Genomic DNA, 22434 nt, shown 5'->3' with positions numbered 1-22434 from the left:
TTTCTTTCCGGCAGCACTACGTGTGGGGCCACTCACATCCCAGCGCCCCTGCAGGAGGGTGGTCCACACTGCGGCGCAATCGCGTAAGGAAACTGCACAGCGAGGGAGACGAACAAACTACCGCTACACGGCGCCAGTGAACCTCGCCAGCGTGAAGCTGAGTGATTCCGCTATAAAGGGGAAACCAGTCTCTGCCGTGAAAAGTCAGAATAATGGCTCCTGTTGGGGAGGAGAGGAGGAGTGACTAGGAGGGAGCGCGAGGGTGGCCGCTGGGGAGCTGGCAGCGACCTATTCGCGTATTTATTTATTTATTCCTCACACGAGGAGGATATTTTTTCCATTGCTTTTAGAGAGAGTGGAAGGGGGAGGGAGAGAGAGAGAGAGGCATCCATGTGAGAGACACATTAATTGGCTGCCTCCTGCTCGTGCCCGACCGGGGCTGAGCCTGCCCCCGAGGTACGTGCCCTTGGCCAGAATCAAACCTGGGCCCCTTTGGTCCGCTGGCTGACACTCTCACCACTGAGCAAACTGGCCAGGGCTATTTTTTTTTCTGGATAATGGTTACATGGGGTGTGTTCACTTTGTGAAAATTCACTGAGTTTGCACATATTGTTTAGACACTTTTCTACACATACACCTCAATTTTTAAAATTTATTAAAATAACAAATCAGGAGTAATTAGGATTCTAGAGTCACCATGGAGTTTAAAATTAGTTTTTATATAATTAATACTCAGAATCCATATGGTGGGTAGTTTTGGGCCCAGCTGTGGGAAGATGGAGACCTTTCCTGCATTCAGCATGTATCAGTTATGTGACTACGTAGGAGTTGGTGGCAGACCGCTAGCACTTTAAAAATGTGCTTAGGTTAAAAACCCTTTTGTGCGCATATACTGATCATGCTCTTCACAACAGCCCTGAGAGTAGCATTTACCACCGCAGCTCCTTCCAGGTGAGAAAAACAGCACCTGGAAAATCCAGGGATTTACAAAGGTGTCTCAGCTAGTTAGCGACGGATTCAGAAGTGAAGCCCTGGTAGGCTGGCCCGAGGCTTGTGCTGGCTCATGCTCCCACCCTGGTTCCAGGTATCTTTTAGTACCTGGCTACTTCGCCTCACTCACAAGATACCGTGCCGAGGTAGTGTGGTTCTGTTATATTACCTATATATTCCTATTGTAGAGAAAGAATTTTATAATTTTTCTTGGTGCTTACTCTGTTTACCAATTAGATTGAAGGTTTTATTGTTTTAATTTTTATTCAATGCTTTATTAGAATTTTAATACATTAAAGAGTTATTTTTTTAGGCTTTTACATTATAAAAGAGGTATAGACATTAAAGGAAATTGAGAAATTATGAAGTCATCTATTATCTCACCATCTTAATCCAACTGCTGTTTAGATTATAGTATACCTTCTCCTAGATCTACTCTCCTTTGTTTATTTTTCACACTTTTTTACTTAGAATCTTTAAAGCTAGATTTTTAGAAATCACTTTTTTGTGTTAACAGAGTAAAACATTATTATTAAAAAATACAAACTGAAAAAATATGAAGAAAAAATAAAAAGTATCTTAATTGTGCAACTGAGCAAGAACCAGTACTAACAACTTATTACATTTCTTTCTAGTGCTTTTTCCTATGAATATATAGTATTGATTTAGAAATTGGAATCATACTATATATACAAAATTGTCTTGTTTTTTCTTTCACTTACCATGTTTTTCCAGGCCACCAATATTCTTGGAAACCATAATTTTAATGGCCACATCACAGCTATTGGATAAAATATTTAAAAGAAATTGTTCCTACACAACTTTTAAATTCTTAACAGTCTAGTATACATGCATACATAAATACATGCATACATAAATACAGTTTTTGACACAGTTTCAAAGATTGTAAGCTTCTTAGGGGCAGGATGCTTGTGGAATAAAGTACAGAATCTAGCTTTGAATCAAAATGACAACTCACCAAAGGTATTGCCTAAAGTGGGGGATGGCCCAGTGCAAGTTTTGGATTTTGGGCATCTATTATTTATGGATTAAATAAACTATGGAAAATGGTGTCTTAATACTTACTTATAAAGGTTTAAAAAATCCTCATGTAGGCAAATAGTCTTTGACTAATGATAGCAAATAATAATATATATTTGCATTTACCCCAAATATCTTCAGCTTTATCTATATATGCACCCACTGGCCTACTTGCCAGAAGTTTGTCCACCACCAGGTGTCTTTGTGGCCTTCCCCGGGGCCCCTTCTCCGTGCTGGAGGTCCTGCTATAGTTTCTGGGCAGCCACAGGCGACAGCAACATTCTCCCAGGTCCGGACCTCACCCCTCCACCGTAACTGCTTTCCCAGGGCTCTGGGTCAGGGCCAGAGAGATGAGGCATTCCCTCTCTTTCCCATTCCAGGCTGTCAAACCTCCTCCCTCAAGCTTTTCTTTATCTCAGGACTAGTAGCAGGAGAAACAACCATTCTTTTTCGGGAAAAACCCTTAACCCTCTCACTTGGGAGAGATTTTGTTCTCTTGGCCCCAAGAAAGTGAGAGAAAATTAGTTTATCTTGACTTGTCTCCCGTAGCCTGATCCATTCTTTCTTAGCCAGGATTTTTACAGTGACAGATGCCCCGTAAATAGAAATAGGTCAACTTGATCTGACCTACAATTAAAAAAACGAAAACGTGTTGGAACAAGACCACAGTGTGTGTTACAGTCAGCTTCAGGCTCTCATTTGGGAGTACTGGGGAATAGAGGGAGACGAAAGTTGTAAAATCAGGTAACTGGACAGCGTACAAATGACAGCCTCCTCGCAAATTTCCACTCCTTTACATTCATCAGAATGAGAAGCTTGAAAGCAAAGATTCAGTTCAAATGACTGGCTGTGCACTGTTATTTTACAAACAGGTCTGCTCACCAAATGATTGAGAGGATTAGGGTTCGGCTGCATGGCTATTATTACTGCTCTGAATGATTCAGACAAATGCTCATCAACATGAAGACCCGGGGGGGGGGGGGGGGTGTTGTGCATTCAGTCCCATGTTTAGCAAATTATGGGTGTTCTATATGTTGTGAGTATAGCAGTTAAATGTGTCCTGATCTAACACTGCATTTTGTTGATTGCACCAGTGGAAATAAACAAAATTCATTAACTCAAACATTATTTATGGTACTGTTAGTGTAAATAAGATTGTTAGAATTGCATACCCCTGTGGTTGTACCTTCTCGTAACACTCACCCAGCACCTGATACCTTCTGAGATTATGCTGCACTTACCATGTTTACCTGGGAATGAAGAAAAGAAACTTAATTATAGGAATGAACCCTACTAGGAATGGAAAGAACTCTGTGTGCCTTCAACTACCCATAGCATTTCTATTTTTTTCCCCAGGGCCCCCCTCCTCTCTGAACTCTCCTCACTCCCACTATTTATAAAACCCTGGGATCCATTGCTTCCTTGGTGCAGACTAGAATTATGTGCTCTGCGAATATGTGCACAGCAGGGGAGGAAGGAGAGCTGGAGGAAGACACCAGGAATGTTAATGAACAGTCTGATGGAGGTAAAATAAGCGTGTTCCACAGAAATTAACATGGCGATACAAAGGAGAAGCCTATTCATTAATGTTTAAAAGTCATAGAGCCTAATTTAATTTAAAAGGTATTAGGATCATTGCCCAGATAGCCACATGTCTACATTATATATATCCTCAAATGAAAAAGAATACATGGTTAGCTTTTTCTGGGTCAAGTATAATTTCTGATTAAACTCCTGCTGAGCCCTCCAGCAAGTTATGATCAAACAAGAAACACAGTAAAATTGGAGTTTGGCTGAGTTTCAAATCTGCTTTTGAGATTCATTTATACTTAGAGACATTGTGTTGTTATTTCTCTTTTCTGATTTCAAACACAACAGCAACTATGAACCAAAACTAATGGTAGAAGTGACAATGAGATTATAAAAATAAGTTTCCTTGTTAAGGAGCAAGGAGATTTCCAAATCTTTGAATAGAATATAAGTTATTTCAGAGTAATAGAGTCAATATAATTTCTTTTCAATAGCTAAATCAATAGCCAAAATCCTGAGATGAAAACGTTCTTGACATAGAGTGCAAAGCCTTTGAAATATCTGTCTTTGTAATTTATCTATTAGAAGTCCAGGCACCTGTTTCTATGTCTAGGAAATGTCCTCGGCCATCATCTACGTAAAGGCAAAAGCATGGTTGATCCAAACAGGAATTTGGAAGTAAGACTGAGAGCAAGCAAGATTAAGGATGCTGAAACTAGTAATATGTCAACTCAGAGGCCATTAGCAGTGCTGTTAAGCCATGTGGACTACCAAACAAAATAACTGGGAAACAGAATGGGAGAAAATTGGGGGCCTTCATCAGAACATTCTAGAGTGGTCTTGGGCTCCGGTGTGTTCCTGAATCAGCTACATTTTTGCCTTTGGTTTTGGCCATGATGGCCATTGCTATGTTTACAATAAACTCCCTTTTCAGGATCCAAGGGGTTTCTGTTACTTCCAACCACGAAAAGCCCTAGACAATACTTTTGGAAATTGCCTTTTATAACAGTTTACTTGAAACTAAAACCATTCCTGTTTTAAACACTAAGTTGAGACAAGTCTGATATGAGCAGCACTCTTCATTTTGGTGTTTTAAAGAGATGGTGGAGAATTTAAAAAGACATTTGTTATTTATGTTCAGTGTGTTCCTCTACAAAACAATACTATAACAAGCTAGTTGAAAATAGAGAAGAAAACTTTATACCTTTCCTTAGAGACTCATGAATGATGTAAGGCACATATTTTTAGAGACTATTTCACTTTTATGCATCTTTTTCAACATCCTCAAGTAACCTGGCTAGTCTCTACTTGTGTAGCAAACCATATTGCTGATGACTCTATCATAAATGTGTCACAATATGTATAGCAATTAGTTATTATTTGCTGCAACTTATCACAGCTTTACTCTGTGCCAGACATTGGGACTATAAGCTCCCATTGCCCACAGCCTGGTCCACAAAGGAAGACAAGCAGACACAACACCATGTCAAGCAGGACTTCCCCTGTTGCCTCAATGTACCTGCATATTCTAGTGAGGACAAGGGCTGTCTCCATGGGAATGGCCAAGAGAGAGCGAAGTCAAGCCTGTGACTCCTGGCCCTTCATCTAAATTCAACCTGTTAAAGAGAAGCCTAGATAGTTAAGAAAAAAAATATCTTCTTTGAAGGTAATTCATAGGAGTACAGAGCTTAGCTTTATGGCGATTCCTCTTTATTCCCCATGAGGGAGAAAAGGGAGCTACCTACTGTCTCCCTTGAAGACAAATTGGAGCTGCGGGGCACCAGGAGCACAAGAAATGTGTGGCCTGGCCTTCAACAGGCATAGAGACTGCTCTGGGCCTCATTTAGAGGCTGCCGGAGGAAATAGCAATGTCCTTCAAAAAGAGAGATGGTTGTAAAAGGAGTGGCCCACACTTCCAGAGCTTGTGAGAGCAGGGTGCAGGAGGTGTACTGGTGGGCCCAGCAGACTGTGTGGAAAGGGAGCCAAGCTGGGGCCATCGTGAAAGGCTCCAGTTTCAGAGGGCTGATCGCCAGGGTGAGGGAGCCCTGAAGGCATCGTGCTGGAAGGCAGAAGCTGAAGGGTGAAGAGGTTCGCAGAACAGCTTAGTTAGTGAGATCATCCCCACGAGGATCACTCAAGAATCTAGCAGCGTGCCCCATGAGAGAGCCAGCATTCGGGGGTGGGCATTCAACAGCCGAAGGAGAGCGACAGACAGTACCAGTTAAATAAATAGATCTCTACCCCTTTTCTTTTCATTCCTCTTCCTGACCCCGGTCCTGGAGGCACCACAGGCAGAAACCGAGAACTGGATGAAAGATGGAAATACTGATATTGAATTGGACTGCATTTCTTACTATCTGAAAGCAAGGCTGTTCTTTAATACCTGAAGATATTATAGAGCAGTGAGATATGCCCCAGGTGTTATCAGGAAGAAGGGAGATCTGCCAGTGTTTGACAGCACTGGTGGGAGAAAACAAAGCCAAATTCGACTCGTTCAATAGACCAGTCAAACAAGTAAACAGGAAACTATAAAATAATGGCATAAGCGCTGATATGCATATGAGTATGGGTTGTCATGGGGAAAGCGAATCAGTGAGTTCAAATAGTAGGTAAGAGTTAGCCAGGTAGAAAGAGTGGGGGGAAAGGAGGGTAAGGGCACCTGGACAGAAGTCGGAGCAGGTGCAAATTTCTAGAGGCAGGAGAAACAGGGCCTGTGTGGAAAAGTCTAGTCCAGTATGTTCTGAGTTTAGATTCTGATCAGGGAGCAGTGCAGAGTAATGATGTATATACTAGTAATGAATTTGAATGTGATCTTGGAGTCTATAGGAATCCATTAAGTAGCATTTTTTAAAGCAGGGAAATAGTCCTGTGAGAGGCCATTCTGGCTGCTGTGTTCTGAGACGCCAGAGGTGGGCAGACCCGCTGGAGAGCTGTAACAACAACCAAGGTGAGGGCTGCTGGTCGTTCAAACTAGAACTAAGGTGATGGCAGCGAGAATGGAGAGAAGGCGGCAGGTACCAGAGCTCTTCAGGAAGCATCAGCCAGAAGACTTGGTGGGCGACTGAGGGGGGGGTAAGCAAAAGAAAGAATTAAGGATGTGTGCTTACAGACAACCAGATTCATTTAATCATTGGGTAGTTTTTCTCCAGCACTTCCCAAAAGGCCAAGCACTCTTAGGATTGCTGGGTATAGATTTCGTAGTAACTGGCAAGATCATTGGATTGGATGGGAAACTGAGAGAGTGAGTGTAGAAAGCTCTTTTTGAAAATAATTTGATGGTTGCGAAGGGGCGGGGAGGATAGTAAGTAGAAAGAGATGAAAGTTGGAAACAGGCTTTGGTTTTTTTAAGATGAAAGAAGGTAACCAAGCTGGTGAGATCCAGCCTGCAGGAGGGGCTGTCTGTTCATGGTAAGAGAAAATTTATGAGGAATTAATGCAGCGATTTTTTAAAATTTAGGGCCATTGAGTATTTTGAATATTCTGGCTATTTCTATTTCTATGTGAGGGCCTAGAGTTTCCTGAAATACTAGCGTTGTCTTTCATTCAGATCCGAACTGGGACTATTGAATTTACTTTGAAATGACTTCCTTCTGTGTAACTACAACAAAATAGCATAAAGGGAGGCCTGTATGAACAGAGAACGCACACGCGCACACACACGCACACGCACACGCACACGCAAAGCCTGTGTGCTGTAGCCTGAGGCAGACGGGGCACCGGATCGCAGAGGAAGTTAGTCCTGGGTGTTTTCTCTCCTTCAGCCTAGGGAAATGCCGCAAGGTGTAGATTTGTTGTCTTGATTAGTTGAAATGCTCACAAGAGCATAGATTGGCTATTTGGAAAGAAGACATTATGCAGTCTAACAAAGAAGGGGAGGGGAGGGGAGGGGAGGGGAGGGGAGGGGAGGGGAGGGGAGGGGAGGGGAGGGGAGGGGAGGGGAGGGGAGGGAGGGGAGGCAGATTGAATGGTGGGTAATGTTCATGATGATGACAGGCATAGACAAATAACAACATCAGAAGTGCTTCTTAGACTGAATTGGGATAGAATATATATTAATTTGATATTTAACTTTAAGTAGTCCATTTTTTTCTTCTAGGGCATACATATATGTATGTACTATAGCTTGTAATTTGATTTCTGAAAGTAACTGAGATACAATCAGCCAATCCCCCCTTTCCCTTTGCAACCCATGAATAACTTGCGTTGTGAATCATGCCTGAGGCGTTTAGAATGACTTCACCAAGTAATGACGTGTCAACTTCAACTTGGGTTTTTATGGTAGATTTTATGGATAAGAAAAGAATAACTGTATTTATTAAACTGACAGTGACTAGAATTATCATTGACTGCGTATCTTGAAATGCAAACACTGCCACCACGTTAACACATGTAGTTTGTCTATGATTCTTTTGTCTTGATGTGATAAGGATTATTCTTCTTTATAATTTATTCAGGTTCTGCTGAATCCAGAGGGTGTGATGCAGCATCCAGCCTGAGTACAACCTCAATCTAGGGCCACTGGACACCAGGCCAAGGTAGGATTTATCACAGGATCCAGTCTGTTCTTGAATGTTCTGTTACACCCATATATAAGAAAAGTAGAAAGGAAATAGGAAAAGGGGGGAAGAAGAAACTGATCTTTAATGCTTAGTCAGTGCAACCAAAGCTGTCCTCAAAGTCAGTGTTGTGACACCCACCACACTGGGTGGATTGCCAGGAGTAAGAGTAAAACAAGAGATTTTTCCCTGTGTACGTAGAAAGTTTGGAAACACCCAAAATATTAATCACAGTTATCCAGCAGGTATCTCAACGTGATAAAAGTTCAAAGTGATTGGATATTTCCAAGCAGAAATTATTTCCATTGTATACCCTCTTTTAGAGAGAGATGGGGTAAAACGGGGGAGTGCGAAGCCGACATTGCAGGGCCCATGGAAGCACCATCCAAGAAGTAGAGCTGGCAAATCACGAAGGCTTTGTTGAAAAGAAGAGCAGAGTTTTTGGCTAAGTGGCCCTGAGTTGTGTTGATTCCAGAGCCAAGAGAATGCTCACAGTGAGTCTGGTACACACACAGATGTGCCACCCTGCTCCTTAAGGTCTACCTCCACCACAGGGAGCTGCCAGCCCAAGGTCTTGACCCTTTTGGGCCAGGCCATACTCAGTGACCAAGCAAGGCAGGAATGCAAAGGCCTGAATTTCTCCACCCAACACTAGACAACTCTGATAGGTAGGACTTACTCCAGGATTTTTGCTGTGTGGGCCAAGGCTTTGCTCGGCCTGCCTCATAGTTCAGCTTCTGCTTTTACCCCATCCTGCTTCTTCCCTCTTCCTTTCAGAGATACGATCCCTAACAAATACAGTTACCTCAAACAGTCTCAGCATCTGCTGCCAGAGAACCCAGCCTGCAACAGCAACATTATCTCAAATTACTGGAGAGACTCCCCTCAGGATGTCCCAACATTTAAGACATGTGTTCTTTGAAGTGACTTATATAATATCTTTGGACTGAGTTCATGCTCACAAGTGAATATTCTCCTATTTGGGTTCCATGTTGTTGGCCTGAAAAAGAAAGAGTGCACCGGTCAGGCCACAGTAAACATCTAGTTCACCTGACAGTTGTAGTTTTCATGATAAATGAGTAAATTAGTTTTTTGACAGACTCAATCTCTGCAAACCTTAATAATATGAGTCTGCTGCTGGGACATGGACTCATTCTTAGGATGCCCACAAAATCAGTGTCCTGAGCCCGTAAGGTCCAGGACCAAAATCTGACCATGGCAAGATCAGGGTTACAGAAATGGACATTTTTTACTTTGTCTGTTCAGCATCCCATCCTCTGAGGAACAGTTCTGCCTTCCATTTTTCAGGAATTTTTGGCTCTCTCTGTCATAACCACCACCATCATAGGGGTAGGCCTGTGCCCCAAGTTGGACTGATGAAGTTTCCTCTTCTAGAAATTTGAATCTCCAGTGGATACACATGAGCAGAACGTAATTGGAGCTGAGTCATATGATGGCAATACCCAAGAGATTGTCCTTGAATTTCTGACACTGCATTTCCTAAAACTGACCTGGTTCCTGTATTCCCAAGCCTTATTTGTTCAGATCTTTCTTCAATTTGTAAATGACTCCAGCACTCTCGCAATAAAAATGCCTTTTACCTTCTCAAGTTAGTCAATGTATTAGTCAGCTCTAACTAGCAAAACTGAAGCTACTTAAGTGTTCTGGACCAGATGCGGGGGATCGTTAAAAGGTGAAAGAAGACCTCTGAAGCCAACCCAAACCTGGGAAACAGCCTAGAGATTAGCCATAGCAGGAAGCTACTCTCACCCTTAAGCTGGAGGGACCAAGGGAGATGGTGTTACCTGGAAGAAGCCAGAACCTCAGTAGACCTGTCTACCATGGACAAGAGCAATGAAGGAGACCTAGCTGCCTAGGTACGGCTGCTCGAGACAAGCAGAGGGGGAGATGTACCCTGGCTTCTCCCTCCAGTGCCTCTTGTTAGCCAGAGCCAGTTGACTGGGAGCCTGGGAAATGAAATGTACCAGGCCGGCTCCTGTGATACAGAGCCCAGGGCCAGCGCTGTCAGGACACTTTTCAGTCACTGCCCATGAAAAACCTCAAAATGATATAGCCAACTGGGGGATCTTCAGGGGCAGGCAGCCTGTATTCCTTAGATGATCATTTATACCATGAATTGTGCATCTTATTGTAATGGTAATTATATGAACCAAGCACTGTGCCAGGCACTGTTGACATTTGTTCTTTTGGAGCAGATCTAAATACCCAGTATAAACCCACTTAGCCCCAGATTATTGACATTAAGAGGGGCTGACTTGAAATAACATCTATGCAGGACTCTTCATTTACTACCCAATAAATGGTGAATATAACCCTCTTCTCTTAATAATTCCAAACTGAACATAATGTGCCATGTGAATGAGATAGAAAACCTAGTTAATTGAGTCCTAGGGAATGGAGAATGAAGAACCAATTGTCAAAATCACAAGGAGTCCGTTTGTTTACAGTATTTTATAGGGAAAAACATTTAAAGCTGAAAAGTTCCTGAATAAACAGTCGATTTGCTAATAGTATGTTTTTAAAAATGTGAATTACTCTGCACAAATCCATCCAGAAAATGAAATGAATTGGAGTCTTGTTTTCATTGTTGTTGTTTTACTTCTAATGCATGTTTCCTTTGTGTTTTCATGAGAAGAGGCTGTCTCACTGTAGTGTATGTGTTTACTTATTTTTATAAATATTCAGCAGAAAAAGTATAACCTTTATGGAAATAAAAATATTTTAGCAGGTGTTCGAAAGGAAGTTGCTTGTGATGTTGTCTCCCTGGTATGGGGGCAAAATAACTATATAATTTTAAAGATTGCTAAGGCGATAGATTTTCAATTCTATTCTTATTTATGGAAAATTACAAAGGAAAAAAATGCTTTAAAAAGAAAAACTAGCCTACCTACCACTTTTGATTTGTGGATAAAACAGTTAGAGTAAATCATTAGCAGTAACAGGAATTTAAAATGTGCTCTAAGGGAAACTGTTCAAATGTAACTTTGTTTGATTCAAAGCTTAAAGTGTAAATAACTTAAGGGTACTATGTTATTACACCCAGACTCTACTGAGAACTAAATAAACATGATTTGTTACTGATAATTTATTAGAAGTAATAAAATGTAGTTTAGACACAGTGATAAAAGCGATCTAATAGCCAATCCAGCCAAAATGATATAACTGAGTGTAGCGCACCTAAAACCTTCCAACAACGGGTAACCTCCACGCACACCTGATTTCCAATTTTACGAAAAGAAAATCTGAGAATTGAGTTCAAGTTGCAGAGATTTCAGCTCCTTCTAGTTTCCAGACATAGGATTATGGAAAATGGAGAAATAAAGATTGACTTGACAATGCACAGAATTTGACCCTTTCGTAAAGATTGTGGAGATACTTGTGCTGCAAATCAAAGTTAGGAAAGGTTGGATGTCTGAAAAATCCCTGAAGACTAAATTCAGACCCCAAAGTGGAAATATTCCAGTAGTTTATCAAGTCAGTTACAAAGGTCCATTTTCCAAAGTGAGGGACAGCAAAAGTTAAAGAGTTTCTTTCAGCAAGGCAAAGGTGCTGAGATATATACCATTTCCTCCCTCCTATCTCTCACAACATTGCTGTCCTTTAAAAAAAATCTACATATATGTCCTATATGTTGCTATCATTACCTCAAACAGTTATCTAGTAGATCAACTAAGAATAAGAAAAATAAAATAGGTGCTTTTATCTTCATTTATTCCTTCTCTGATGGTCTTTCTTTATGTAGATCTAAGTTTCCGACTCATCATTTTTATTCCCTCTGAAGAACATTTTTTTTTTTTTTTTTAACATTTCAACATTTCTTGCAGGGTGGCTGATCTGGCAATGAATTCCCTCAGTTTTCGTTCGTCTGAGAGAGTGTTTCTCCTTTGCTTTTGAAGGATAATTTCACTGGTCATAGAATTCTAGCCTGGTGAGTTTTTTCTCAACTCTTTTCAGGGGTGGGGAACATCCGGCCCTGCCAAGGCAACCACAGGCAGGACTCAAAATTCAAAAAATCTAGGAGCTTTTCTCATAGCTAATTTTTAAGTTGATAATTTTGTACAGCCCACGAATGGTGTTATAAATACCCAAATGGCCCTTGGCAGAAAAAAGTTTCCCCACCCCTGCTTTAAATAGTTCCCTCTACACTTTCCTTGCATTGTTCCTAACAAGAAGTCCACTGTAATTTTTAAACTTTAATAAAAAAGATTTGTAAACTTTTATAAATCTGATGGGCATTAAATTGTGTCTTGTTGTTTTATTTTGCATTCCCTGAATTCATAATGAAGTATCTTTATTTATGGGCAATTCAAGTTTCTCCCCCTGTGAATTGCCTTTTTAAAAAAAATCCTTTCCCACTTTTCTATTAGATTGTTTTTAATTATTAGCTTACAGTTCTTGGTCTATTTTTGTGTGCAAATTGTTTTTTTAATTATGTGCATTGCAAATGTCTACTTTCTGCCTATGGCTTAACAGTCAAATTGATCAGTGCATCGACTCTCCTCCTGAACACTTTAGAACCTCTTGATTCTAATTTGTAATGTCACTGAGGTCCTGTATTTTAGTTGAATTTTTATTTTAACTTCCATTATTGTTTATTATTTTACCAGTCAATGCTTATTTATTTTGACTCGCATGCCTACCAGTGTCTTTGCTCTACATCTCTTCTTGCATTCTACTTCTCTCTTTTTTATATACATTTAAAGAACTTTCGGCAAGGACTTTTCACCCTTACTATTAAGTGCTAGTTTACTTGAGTGCAGAATTCCGGGTTAACAATATTTTCTCTCTTCTCTGAGAAATCTGATGTCAGTCTGCTTGTTCCTTTGTAGTTAATTTCTCTTCTCGTGGTGATTATTTTTAAGAATTTCTTTGTTTTTGATATTCTGCAATTTTATTATGATGCGACTAGGCAGCATTTATACATATTTTAAACTTACCCTTCCTCAGATATAGCACGCTTCCTCATTCTGAGAACTTGAGTCTTTCTCAATTATATTTTTAAGAAGTTCTCTAGTAATTTTTTTTTTTTAATTAGAAAATCCCCAAAAGTACGTTTGAAGGGATATCTGGCAAAGACTAGATTATGCCATCACATGAGTTGGAGACTTGAGCCGTAGTGATTTGTGCCTTACAAATATGACCTCACAGCCCAGTGGAGCCTCAGGACAGGAGGAACCGCCTCTCCTACTAGAGCTGACTCGTAAAGCCCGGCATGGATGGGCCAAAGCCTGGAGAAACACACCAGGGCCAAGGGCGTTAACTCCAAGAGTGTGAGTGTGAGTGTGCATGTGCATGCATGCATGAGTGTGCGTGTGTGAGTGTGCATGTGTGAGCGTGCATGTGCGTGTCTGTATGTTTGGTTTCTGGAAGGCAGAACAGTCAACCCTCTCAAAACAGCAGGCAAGAGAAGTAAGATGAGGTGTGTATACATCTGTTAGATTTGGCAACTAGATTTATCTACTCCTGCATGAATCGTTGGACGAGATAGAGAAGATCTCCTGCTCTCCTGAAATTGTTTGATTCTAATGCTTCCATGTATCACTGTCTTTTGGATTCTTGTCATAGAGCTCTTCTCTGCTTTATACTGTTCTCTGCCTGAGGGGAAATAAGAATTTCATTGCCTATGTTCTAAAAACAGTGTAACCTACTTGCTTTTATTAGCTTGATATTCTCGATCCTAATTCAGACACCATGTTAGTTTGTGTTCCTGTACTTCCTTTCCATCAGCCCTTGTAAAGTGTCTGAATAAATAAATAAATTGACCCTAATTTTTGCATATTAGTGGTAGTTTTTTTTTTTAATGTTTCTTTATCTTTATTGTTGAGACCATTATAGATGTCCCCCTTTTAACCTTACTAATCCCCTCCACCCCACATCCATCCCACCCCCAGGCCCTCCTCACACCAATGTCCACAACCATGGGCCATGCCCATAAACATACAAGTTCCCTGATTAATCTCTCCCCACCCACACCACCTCCCCGCCTTCCCTCTGAGATCCCTCAGTTTGTTCCAAGCTTCTGTGTTACTGGATCCACTTTGTTCATCAGTTTATTTTGTTTATTATATTCCACATATAAGCGAGATCATGTGTTACTTGTCATTCTCCGACTGGCTCATTTCACTTAGCATGATACTCTCTAGTTCCCTCCATGCTGTGCCAAAGGCCAAAAGGTCCTTCCTCTTCACAGCCATATAGTACTCTATGGTGTAAATGTGCCACAGCTTTTTTATCCACTCATCTATTGATGGGCACTTGGGCTGTTTCCAAATCTTAGCTATTGTGAATTGCACTGCTATGAACATAGGGGTGCATAAGTTCTTTGCGATTGGTGTTTGGGGTTCCTTAGGATATATTCCTAGGAGTGGGATCACTGGGTCAAATGGCAGGTCAATTTTTAATCTTTTGAGGAACCTCCATACTGTTTTCCATAGTGGCTGCACCAGTCCGCATTCCCACCAGCAGTGTACTAGGGTTCCCCTTTCTCCGCACCCTCGCCAGCACTTGTAGTTCATTGACTTGTTGATGGAGCCATTCTGACAGGTGTGAGGTGATACCTCATTGTGGTTTTAATCTGCATCTCTCTGATGATTAGCGACGTTGAACATTTTTTCATATGTCTCTTAGCCATTTTATGTCCTCTTTGGAGAAGTGTCTATTTAGGTCCATTGCCCATTTTTTAATTGGATTGTTTGTCTTCCTTTTATTAAGTGGTATAAGTTCCTTATATATTTTGGATATTAACCCTTTATCCGATGCGTCATTGGCAAATATGTTCTCCCATACAGTGGGCTCCCTTTTCATTTTGTTGATCGTTTCCTTTGCTGTGCAGAAGCTTTTTATTTTGATGCAGTCCCATTTATTTATTTTCTCCTTAGTCTCTCTTGCCCGAGGAGATGTATCAGCAAACATATTGCTATGAGAGATGTCTGTGACTTTACTGCCTATGTTTTCCTCTAGGATTTTTATGGTTTCATGCCTTACGTTTAAGTCCTTTATCCATTTTGAATTTACTTTTTTGTATGATGTAAGTTGGTGGTCCAGTTTCATTTTTTTGCATGTATCTGTCCAATTTTTCCAAAACCATTTATTGAAAATCTGTCTTTACTCCATTGTGTGTTGTTGCCTCCTTTGTCAAATATTAATTGACCATAATGGCATGGGTCAATTTCTGCGTTCTCTGTTCTGTTCCACTGATCAGTATGTCTGTTCTTGTGCCAGTACCAGGCTGTTTTGATTACAGTGGCTTTGTAGGATAACTTGATATCTGGTATTGTGATCCCTCTAACTTTGTTCTTCTTTCTCAAGATTGCCGTGGCTATTCGGGGTGTTTTTTGGTTCCAGTACTATGTTGAATAGGAGTGGTGAAAGTGGACACCCCTGTCTTGTTCCTGTTCTTAGGGGAAATGGTTTTAGTTTTTGCCCATTGAGTGTGATATTGGCTGTAGGTTTGTCATATGTGGCCTTTATTATTTTGAGGTATGATCCCTCGATTCCCACTTTGCTGAGAGTTTTTATCAAAAATGGGTGTTGGATTTTATCGAATGCTTTTTCTGCATCTATTGATAAGATCATGTGATTTTTATCTTTCAGTTTGTTTATGTGATGTATCACGTGTATTGATTTGCGAATATTGTACCAGCCTTGCATCCTTGGAATAAATCCCACTTGGTCATGGTGTATGATCTTTTTAATGTATTGTTGGATCCGATTTGCTAATATTTTGTTGAGGATTTTAGCGTCTATGTTCATCAGGGATATTGGCCTATAATTTTCTTTCTTTGTAGTGTCTTTATCTGGTTTTGGAATTAGGCTAATGCTTGCCTCATAAAAAGAGTTTGGCAGTGTTCCTTCCTCTTGGATTTTTTGAAATAGTTTGAGGAGGATAGGTGTTAATTCTTCTTTGAATGTTTGGTAAAACTCCCCTGTGAAGCCATCCGGGCCTTTTGTGTGCTGGGAGCCCTTTGATTACTGCTTCAACTTCATCAGCAGTTATTGGCCTATTTAGACTTTCTGACTCTTCCTGATTGAGTTTTGAAAGGTTGTATTTTTCTAGGAATTCATCCATTTCATCCAGGTTGTCCAACTTGGTGGCATATAGTTGTTCATAGTATTTTCTTACAATCCTTTGTATTTCTGTTGGGTCAGTTGTTATTTCACCTCTTTCATTTCTGATTTTGTTTATTTGGGTCCTCTCTCTTTATTTCTTGATGAATCTGGCTAAAGGTTCATCAAGCTTGTTTATCTTTTCAAAGAACCAGCTCTTGGTTTCATTGATCTTTTGTATTGGTTTTTTTAGTCTCTATGTCATTTATTTCTGCTCTCATCTTTATTATTTCTTTCCTTCTACTTATTCTAGGCTTTTCTTGTTGTTCTCTTTCTAAGTTTTTGAGTTGTAGGGTTAAAGAGTCTATTAGAAGTTTTTCTTGTTTTTTGAGATAGGCTTGTAGTGCTGTAAACTTCCCTCTCAGGACTGCTTTCATTGTGTCCCATAGATTTGGAGTTATTGTGTTCATTTTCATTTGTTTCCAGGAAGTTTTTTATTTCTTTCTTGACCTCTTTGGTAACCCATTCATTGTTTAAAAACATGCTTTTCAGTCTCCATGTGTTTAAATGTCTTTTAGTGTTTTTATTGTAGTTGATTTCTAGTTTCATGACATTGTGATCTGAGAAGATGCTTGATATGATTTCAGTCTTCTTGAACTTATAGAGACTTGTTTTGTGTCCTAACATGTGGTCTATCTTTGAGAATGTCCTGTGTGCACTTGAAAAGAATGTATATTCTGCAGCCTTGGGGTAGAATGTTCTGTAAATGTTGATTAAATCCATCTGTACTAGTGTGTCATTTAGGGTCACTGTTTCCTTGTTGATTTTTTGTCTGAAAAACCTATCCAGTGAAGTCAATGGGGTGTTAAAGTCCCCGAGTATGACTGTGTTGTTGTCGATCTCTCCCTTAAAGTCCTCTAGAAGTTTTTTAATAAATTTAGGTGCTTCTGTATTGGGTGCATATATGTTTGTCAGGGTTATATCCTCTTGCTGGATTGATCCCTTTAGTATTATATAATGACCTTTCTTGTCTCTCATTATGGTCTTCATTCTGAAGTCTATTTTGTCTGATATGAGTATTGCTACCCCAGCTTTATTTTCATTTTCGTTTGCATGGAAAATTTTTTCCCATCCCTTCACTCTCATCCTGTGTGAGTCTTTTCTTCTGAGGTGGGTCTCTTGTAGACAGCATATAGTTGGGTCATGCTTTCTTATCCATTCAGCCACCCTACATCTCTTTACTGGGGCATTTAATCCATTTACATTTAAGGTTATTATTGAAAGATACTTACCTACTGACATTTTGTTTCTTTATAGCTGTTTCTCATTCTTTTTATTTCTACATCTAATATAGTAGTCCCTTTAACATTTCCTGCAATGCTGTTTTTGTAGTGATAAAGTCTCTTAACCTTTTTTTTTGTCTCGGAAGCTCTTTATTTCACCATCCAGCTTGATTGATAATCTTGCTGGATAGAGTAGTCTTGGTTTCAGGTCCTTCTTTTGCATTACCTTGAATACTTCATGCTATTCCCTTCTGGCCTGTAGCGTTTCCGATGAGAAGTCATATGACAGCCTTATGGGAGCTCCTTTGTAGGTAACAGTTTGCTTTTCTCTAGCTTCCTTTAAGATTCTCTCTTTGTCTTGGATTTTTGACATTTTAATTATGTGTCAGGGCATGGGCCTCTTTGGATTCTTCTTGCTTGGGACTCTCTGTGCCTCCAGAACCTGTGTGCTGTTTACCTTGACCAGGTTAGGGAAGTTTTCTGCCATTATTTCATCAAATAGGTTCTCTAACCCCTGCTTACTTTCAACCTCCTCTGGCACTCCTATAATACAAATATTGTTACATTTTATGCTGTCCCACAGCTCCCTTAGACTGTCCTCCTGTTTTTTAATTGTTTTTTGTTTTTGGGTCTTTGATTGAGTGATTTTTTTTCTACCCTGTCTTCTAATTCACTGATCTGATCCTCAGCTTCTTCTAATCTGCTGTTTATTCCTTCTAATGTAGTCCTTATTTCTGCTGTGTCATTCTTCATTTCTGACTGGTCATTTTTCATAGTTTCCAAATCTTTCTTAATGCTGTTGAGCATCCTTACAATCAGTATTATAAACTCTATATCTGAGAGGTTGCTTATCTCTGTTTCATTTGGCTCTTTTTCTGGAGACTTCTCTTGTGCTTTCATTTGGGGCTTGTTTTTTGGTCTCCCCATTTTGGATAAATGTTAGGTAGATCTGCTAGGATTCTCAGTCTTTTTGGAGGGTCTCTGCTACAGGCCAATGTCAGATGCAGTTTGTGACTGGCCCTGAGTACCCTGTTTGGGGCTATCAACAACCCCAGGCTTGAGGTCTCCACTGCTGGGGCTGATGCATTTGGACAGGACGGAGATGCACACCAAAGTCTGCTTTTCTAAGCCGTGGGTCCCAAAACAGATCAGGCAAAAACTCAAAACACCATGAGGTCTGCCTCAGTCTGCAGACTTGTTAATCTGATCCTCTTAATGAGCCTCAGGCTGTAGAAGCTCCACAGGGTGGGGTGGCTGATTGTTATCAGTCTCTTAACAAGCCTCAGGCTGTAGAAACTCCTCTGGGCAGGGCAAGAGGCTCTCCGGCAGGGTGGGGCAATTGCTTCCCTCTCAGGCAAAAGCCAAAAGTTCACCTCCCAAGAATGATGTCCGCCACAGTCTAGGGGAATGACTCTCCCCAGACTCTCCCCACACAGCTCCAGTCCACTCCGACTCCGCCTCCGCCTCCAGGGGCCCAAGGTAAGTGGCTGCACATGAAACGTCGTGCAATGGCTCTTTAAGAGGGTGCCTGCAGTTCCAGCTGCCTCTCCCCGGCTGCTTTTCACAGCCAAATGTTATGTGGGCACCTTTCTCAGTTCTGGTGCTCTGGGCAGGGAAGCCCAGCCTGGGGTGTAGGCCCCAGAGTCCTCAGTGGGAACCCCCACAGCTGAGATGTCCCTCGAGACCTTCAGCTGCTGCCTGAGGGGGCCCAGCCAGCCCTCTCGCGTCCGCACTTCTTCCCAGTCTCCTTGCGGTCTCCACTTTTCCTCTTTGGTTATGAGGGTGCTCTCCAGCTCGTCTTCAGTTGGTTTTAAGGATGATGTTCAGGATGGTTTTTCTATGTTTTAGTTGTAAATCCAGCTTGGTCCCGGGAGAGTGTCAGTGTAGCTTGCACTCAGCCCGCTGCCATCTTGGGTCTCGTTAGTGTTTTCTGAACAAGGTATCTGAGCGTAACAGATGTTCGCTCTTTATCCACAGGCCTCTCTGTAGCAATAACTAACACCGATCTCACACTGCATGAGCCGGTCCCTGCTCAAGTACTTTACGGATATTAGGCAGTTTAACCCTCACAGCACACCTCGAGAGGATACTGTTACTCTCCCCATTTTACAGATGAGGAAACTGAAGAGCGCTAGGTTAATGTCCATGGCCACAGTTCAGGCGTTCCAAATGCTAACGTCATTGCAGGCGGGGTTCTCCAGAAAGCAGAGCCCAAGATGGGGCCTTATGTGCAAAGTATAATGAGAAATATTCTCAGGACAAATACCTGTATAAGGGGAGAGAAGAAAGTGGCATTGGGCAGCAAAGGAACTTGGACAGAGGCAGTCTTAGAAATAGTGCTCGTCAGCACCATCTGAAGCTGAGGTGGCCCTGCAGAGTGGTTCCAAGTAAGACGAAGGGCCGAGACTTCCACACTGACCAGTCATTGGAGAACGGCTGCCCCTGGAAAATGGGGCATGACCTTGGGGAAGCAGCTCTCTGTAGCCAAAACATTCCCCAGAGAAGGACAGTGTCCTCAGACACTGGGAAATACAGTGTCCCAGTCCCGAAGGGGGAGCTGGGTAGCGCATCCCACATCCACTACCTGTGTGCCTATGGATCATTCAGGGATCTTAAAAACTGCTTTTTCTGACTCAGTGGGTCTGGGCTGGGGCAGAGCATGTGCATGTCCAACAAGCTCCCAAGTGATACCAAGGCTGTGGTTTGTGACAGCAAGGTCCTGGTCATGCCACCTCAGTGCTGCAAAATTCTGAGTATAGCCGAGGCTGTCTGATTATGAGCCTGTCTTACCACTTTGTTGTGCTGCTGTTAAAAGAAATTCTCAGCCCTGGCTGTGTGGCTCAGTTGGTTAGGGCATCATCCCGATATGCCAAGGTTGTGGGTTCCATTCCGGGTCAAGGTACATATAGTAATCAACCAATGAATGCATAAATAAGTGGAACAACAGAAATTGATGTTTCTTTCTCTCTAAAATCAATCAATAAAAATAAATAAATAAATAAATAAATAAATAAATAAATAAATAAAAAGAAATTCTCTATTAAGATTTTAATTCCAAAGAACTAACTTGATAAACTGTGCCAGACTAACTAGCTTTGAAGCATTTTCAGGTGTCCTGACCTTCCATAGACACAGGAGTGTCCTTAATGGATGTGCTATCCCAAGCACCGGTTTATTGCTGCAGTTTGTCATTGCTGACTTTCATTGTGATGTTTTCGTCCAGGAAATTCTTTTCAGCTAGCCTGACAGTTCCCCCAACCCTGACCTTTAATCAAGTGTATCACGCATAAGGGTGACTCTAACTAGTTAGTATTCATAATCTGTGGTGCACATTGGCTATGCCTATTTTTATCAGAAAATTACCATCTTTCTATTTAAATAGTTTATTATATTCTTAGGTCTGAGTTTATTATGTTTTAGAGCTAATTCGATTCCCCAAAGGAGCCTATCTTTAATTTCATAATAAAAACTGGTAAGACACTTGTGAAAATGTAAAGTGTTTAAATCCTATGGTTATAACATCATTGTACTGTATTATCAATCAACAAATACTTTGTGGAAAACATCTGAATCTACCCTGTGTCACTGGATCAGTAGTGTCAACAATAAACTTCATTTGCTCTCAAAACAAACAAAGGTAAGAGAATTGGATTTGACATCCAGGTTCATTTATACTCAATTTTTTAGAAGCACCTCTAGTTTATAAAGCCAAACCTATACTAAGAATTTTCCAGGTTACAATATCCTGTTAATTGCATGATGATACTTTTCTGACTGTGTACTCCCCATAAGCACAGAGAGGAGAAGATAAAATACTATGCAATTTTATAATGTCCACACAAAGGACAAATGTGAGAATCAGTAACATATGTCCTGTAACACCCTTACCTTGTTTTAAATTCCTATAAAATGATTTAATTATATTACTTTTTATTATTTTAAAAGAATTATGTGATAAGGATATGTATATATATATTCATATGAATATATGTAATCCTATATAGAGATTGGGTAGCAGAGACATGGAAAAAAGAAATCACCTGCTTGAAGATATTTATTGGGCTTGTAGGAAACAAAAGTTTGAACTGGACAACATTCTGGTTAAGAACCCTCTTCTAGCTCGGTCTGTTCCCTAGGCAACAAAAATCCGTGTTAAAAAAAGAAGAAAAAAAGGGAGATAGCACTTAGAGTAGTTAAGGTTTCAGAGTTTTCTTCATTCAGGAGATTCCCACGGACAACCATTTATTTGAATACCGCAGTTAGTAACAGTGACTCTGAGAATTTGGGCCACAGGTAGAGTAATTGCGCTTCTAGAAAGGTGGTTCGCAAAGGGTAGTCCCTGGGCCAGCAACACCAGCACCCCTTTCACCTGGGAACTTGTTAGAAATGTGGATTTCCACCCCCATCTAGATCAGCTGAATCAGAAACGGGGGCCGGGGGGAGGGGAAGGGGGAGGCGATGATCTTTGCCATGAGCCCTCCACGTGGTTCTGGAGCCCACAAAAGCTCGAGCCCCTGTGGTTATACACTGATAAATCTGTTTAGAACTGCTTCTGTTCCAGAATGTTTTCCTACACCCGCATCGGGCACACATGTATATCCTCGAAATACTGAAAACATTAGTGTGAAGGAACTCTTACTAAACAGTTGTATCAGAAGCAAATTTCTTCCTCAAGATGATTGAATTAGAATAACCCCTGAAGTTCCTCTTAAAAGCCTTTTTTTAGGCCTAACCTATAAAAGCTACAAATTGCATGGGCCGCCTCAGCAGTAAAGATGCCACCGTTGAATTTCATTTCAAGCAATATCTGGAAGAGCAGCAGGAGACACCTTTCAGGAGGAAAAAAAGACATCTTTATTCTCTAAATAGAGTAGAAAATGACTCCCATCGGAGGGCTGAAAGCAGCTTTCCCCGCGAGGCAGAGCCGTGGTTTGCAGGGCTCACTCCGCTCCTCCTGCTGCTTGGAG

General features: G+C 41.0%; 1 long non-coding RNA gene across 5 annotated transcripts in view; it reads left to right on the top strand.

Moving 5' to 3' along the window:
• The window catches only part of LOC308567860, a 122046-nt gene that overhangs the window by 71241 nt on the left and 28371 nt on the right, over nucleotides 1-22434 (top strand). For 3 of the 5 annotated variants that reach the window (XR_014000389.1, XR_014000390.1, XR_014000391.1), the window contains one exon: nucleotides 8016-8096. This is a non-coding gene — a long non-coding RNA (uncharacterized lncRNA). Of the gene's footprint in view, nucleotides 1-8015; nucleotides 8097-11962; nucleotides 12270-22434 lie in introns of those variants that run through there. The other 2 variants (XR_014000388.1, XR_014000392.1) reach the window with 2 other exon arrangements.

This window comes from Miniopterus schreibersii (assembly GCF_964146895.1).
Source record: "Miniopterus schreibersii genome assembly, chromosome: 15".
In the NCBI taxonomy this organism is placed as follows: Eukaryota; Metazoa; Chordata; class Mammalia; order Chiroptera; family Miniopteridae; genus Miniopterus; species Miniopterus schreibersii.
Note: the sequence above shows the minus strand (reverse complement) of the source record. Positions and strands in the feature narration are given on the sequence as shown.